This window comes from Dama dama, chromosome 18 (genome assembly GCF_033118175.1).
Source record: "Dama dama isolate Ldn47 chromosome 18, ASM3311817v1, whole genome shotgun sequence".
NCBI lineage: Eukaryota > Metazoa > Chordata > Mammalia > Artiodactyla > Cervidae > Dama > Dama dama.
The window spans coordinates 16,190,904-16,195,244 of NC_083698.1; the positions used below are offsets into that span (position 1 = coordinate 16,190,904).

Below are 4,341 nucleotides of genomic sequence, written 5' to 3' on the forward strand. Positions count from 1 at the left end.
TAGGCCTGAGCAGTGGGAAAGACAGAGTATTGATTTATTGATTGGTTTTAGGGAGATTGAGTTTATTGATTTTTAGTAAGATTGTGGGAAGAGCCGATTTGGAGGTACAGATCATGAGTTCAATCTTTGAGATACTTACATCTCAGCAGATATATGGACTAGAAAGTTGTATGGCTAAGTCTAGAGTTCAGAGAGGTCTGAGCTCGTGATATATATTTGGAAGTTTTCAGCATAAAAAATTCATGGGTGAGATCATAAGGAAATTATGGTATGAATTCAAGAGGTTTTAAGGTTAGAACTGAGATTTGAGCCTTTCTAGTGTTTGGAGGTCATGAGATACTGTAAACCCAGCAAAACTGAATGAGAAGGAGAAGCTAGAAAAACTGGGAGAGAAAGAACATATGAAAGCCTGGTTGCTGAGAAAAGAGTATATTTAGGAGACTATCCTGAGCCTTATTAGTACTTCTGGCCTTATAGATAAGATGAGGACGGAGAATTTGTTATTGGCTTAAAATACTGAGGCAGTGATAACCTTGAGGAAAGTTCTGGTGGCATATGGGGTGAAATGCTAATTGGGCAAGAGTCAAGAGACTGGAAAGAAAGGAACTGAAGGCAACTTATAAAGAACACATAGAAGTTTGCCTCTAAAGGAGAGCAAATAAGGTAGACAAAGGATGTGGTATTGAGATTTTTTTTCTTATTTTTATCAAGATGGGAGAAATAGCAGAATGCTTGTGTGCTTTTGGGATCATTTAGTCAAGAGGGAAAATTAAAATGTCCAAGACAAAGAAAAATTCCTGGAGCAGTGTGCTTGAGCAGGTGCACAAGTGGAAGAAATGTCCTTCAACAAAAACACAGGCTGTTCATTCAAAGCAACAGAAGGGAAAACAGAATGTATAGGCACAGATACAAATAGGTGACTTGATTGTAGCAATTTGGAACATTTTCTTCTCTTTGCTTTTTCTCTTTTTTTCTTTTCCTTTCTTTTTTTTTTTTTTTAAAGCAAGGTCAACTGCTGAGGGGGAAAGCAGAAGAGATCTTGGAGGTATGAGAGTGAAGGAGTAGAGGGCATTTAAACACCCTCAAAGAGAAGGTCAAGTAGAGAGATGGTGTGTGGGGTGTATATAGTAGGGCTTCTGCAGAATACCAAGGGCTAAGATTCAAAACAAATAAAAATTTCTGATAATAATGTAAAATAAAAAGATTCTAAATATCCAACAAGATGATAAGAAATGACAGTTTAGAACTTTCAGGAAATGGACTATTGTGCAACTATTATAATAATTTTCCAGTATGCTTAGTAGCATGGAAAAATCCCCTCAAACAATTTTTAAGAGAAGCTCCTTATATTCTAGACTGTTATTAAGACAATTTGACAAGTGGCATGGATATTAAGATTCCAAAGACCCATTGCTGGAAAGTGATGGCATGGACTTACACTTACAGGTCTATCTGCTTTTCACTGATAACCACACAGATTATATTTACATTTTAAGTACCTATATCACATCATTAATTGAAGTTTAGTCTTTATTTTTTGAACCTCCAAATTAAAAAATATAAACTATTACATAGAGATGTAGCTCGCATCTCTTACTTTAATAATTGTTTCAACTGATATATTTAAATTTCTTTTATCAAACTTTTTATTCTGTATTTGATTATGGCTGACTAGCAATGTATCAGATAAACAACCAAGGGACTGAGCCATGCATATACATGTATCCATTCTCCCCGAACTCCCCTCGCCTGTCCACATAACATTGAGCAGAGCTCTCTGTACTATACGGTAGGTCCTTTTTGGTGTTCCATTTTAAATATAGCAGTGTGTACATGTCTATCCCTAACTCCCTAACTATCCCTTCCCCTCATCCTTACTATACCCCACTGGGCAAAGAGAAGTTTGCTCTCCCATCCTGTGAGTCTGTGAAACATGTAACTTTTATTACAAACTAATATCATTTATTTCTAACATTCCAAATCATCACTCTGAACTGCAGTTTTGTAAAAGCTGATTCTGTCATTCAACACCTAAGACTTAGACCTTTGTCAACACTTTCATTAGCCAGTTCTTTGTCATTTGTAGAATTAATTATTTCAAGGAAGTCTCTCATGTAAATCGCCAACATATTTAACATGCTAATCCATTCTTTGAAAATAGTATTTAAAATGATAGAATCACAGGAATTTCTTTGAACAATGCCAGAAGCCTTATACAACGAAATAGAATAAATTTCAGACACAGGAGAATCAAGAAAAAAAACCCAAATTAAGTGTGGGTCCTCCTCTGTGATGATTTCTTTAGCAAACATGGTTTTTCATTTCAGATTTTATCCTCAAAAGGCTTTTAGGATTTCTACACATGTGTGATTTACCCCTGGTGTCTGACAGCTGGCATTTAGATGATCTTACCTAGTCCTACTGATCTCGAGTGGCTTCAACCTGCAATCGCTTGGAGTGGGGCATGGGTTCCCAGCCAGAGCCTGGGGCTGGGTTGTCTCAGTGAAAGTACTAGATTCTAGCCACTAGACCAGTTCAGTGACAAGGGCCCTGGCTTTTCGACTTTGAACAAAGGAATTTCCACAAAGGTGGAAAGTAGTGAAGCAACTCAATTATTTATTTAGAGGATGAAGAATATAGAACATGTGGTTGGACACACGGTTTGACTCAGAGGAAGAGTGCCTGAGTCACACCCACATGGCAGTTTGAATTACTTTTATGAGGCATTTCTTTTGGTTTTCCTTTGGCCAATCATTTTGATTTGTCTGGTTCACTGTCCATCTTTGGTATCTCAGGATCTTTCCATGTGTGTACACGCATCTCTTAGCCAAGATGGATTCTACCAAAGAGGCCTGTGGGTAGCCTGACATTAGTTAACATCACTCCCCTTTGATCTTCAAGGGGGCTTTCTGTGCATGTGTGGTCAGGGAGGTCTTCTGACTTCAAGAATGTGAAATATGTGGTCTGCGCAGGGCCCAGCCTCCTCCCTTTATTGTCCTGCTATTCTCCTCTTCTGGAGAAGGAAATGTCAACCTACTCCAGTACTCTTGCCTGAAAAATCCCATGGATGGGGGAGCCTGGGAGGCTGCAGTTCATGGGGTCGCAAAGAGTCAGACACAACTGAGTGACTTCACTCACTTCACATTCTCCTCTTGGAGTTTTGGTCAATAGGGAATGAATCTCCAATTGTTTTACCCTGGGAGGAGGGGGGTACATCTACATCTACCTCCTGCCTCACTATGACCATAAGTAATATTTACCCTCCATGCTGATGACTTCCAAATTTATATCTTTTATCCAGATCTCTTCTTTAAGCTTCAATTACATATATTCAGCTATCTTCCTGATATCTCCCTTAGGGTAATTCAAACATAATTCATTCAAAAGAGATTATTTACACTTTTTGCTACCTCTACTGTAAGAAGGAAGATGATTTTGATCAGATTGTTAATATTTCAGAAAATCTTGACATCACTCTGAAAGGAAGTACAGTTATTTTCAAGGACCTCATAGGAACACTGTGGAGAAACTTCAGTCACATCAGTGTAGAATTCAGTTTCCTTGAAATGAAGAGACTCCACCCTGACAAATGGTAGGGAAATAGAAAGGAAGTGGTTACTGCTTGCACTATCTTGTCAAGCATAGAACATGATCAAGACTGTTGCACTAGGCTCCTCTTACAAAGTGAGATTTGTGCCACTTGCCAGTCAACCTCATTATTTAGAATGAGTCTCCTGTTGAAATTAGAAATTTCTTATTTGAAAGTTACATCTGTAGTGTTTGAATGAGACTAGGCATTCCTTGTTCACCATCTCAAGTTCAGAATGATGAGGTAATTCTTGAAGAAAATGGCATTGAACATGTATCAAACCTAGCTATTTTGATTCAGCAAGCCAGAACATTTATAAGTGAGAATATCAGAAAATTTGGGTATGGTATCTATGTTTCTGAAAAAGGAAAAGTTCAGCTGGCTGATGAATAATATCTAAGAGTTGTCTACCTATGGAAACAATAAGATGCTTGGCGACTACTAAAATCTCCTTGTGATATTTTAAAGATGAAATAAAGGCTCTATTGAAGAAACCAACCAAAAATCCAGATCATCTGTTTACCCTCTCTATCTGCAAGCTGTTTCCTGTTTATATAATGGAACTATCACTTGCTCAAGCCAAGAATCATCCTTATTTCAACATTCTCTCTAATCTGTGTTTCTTCAACGATCTGTTTGTTAGTTTTACCTCTGAATTTGCTGGAGAACTCATGAGAGTCCTTTGGACAACAAGATCAAGCCAGTCAGTCTTAAAGGAAATCAGTCCTGAATATTCATTGGAAGGACTGACA

The 4,341-nt window shown here is 37.8% G+C and overlaps 1 pseudogene; it reads left to right on the forward strand.

Annotated features, from left to right (window-relative positions):
- The first annotated feature begins 774 nt into the window (after positions 1 to 774).
- On the forward strand, positions 775 to 3,982 carry LOC133072724 (large ribosomal subunit protein uL6-like; annotated as a pseudogene).
- Positions 3,983 to 4,341: the final 359 nt, after the last annotated feature.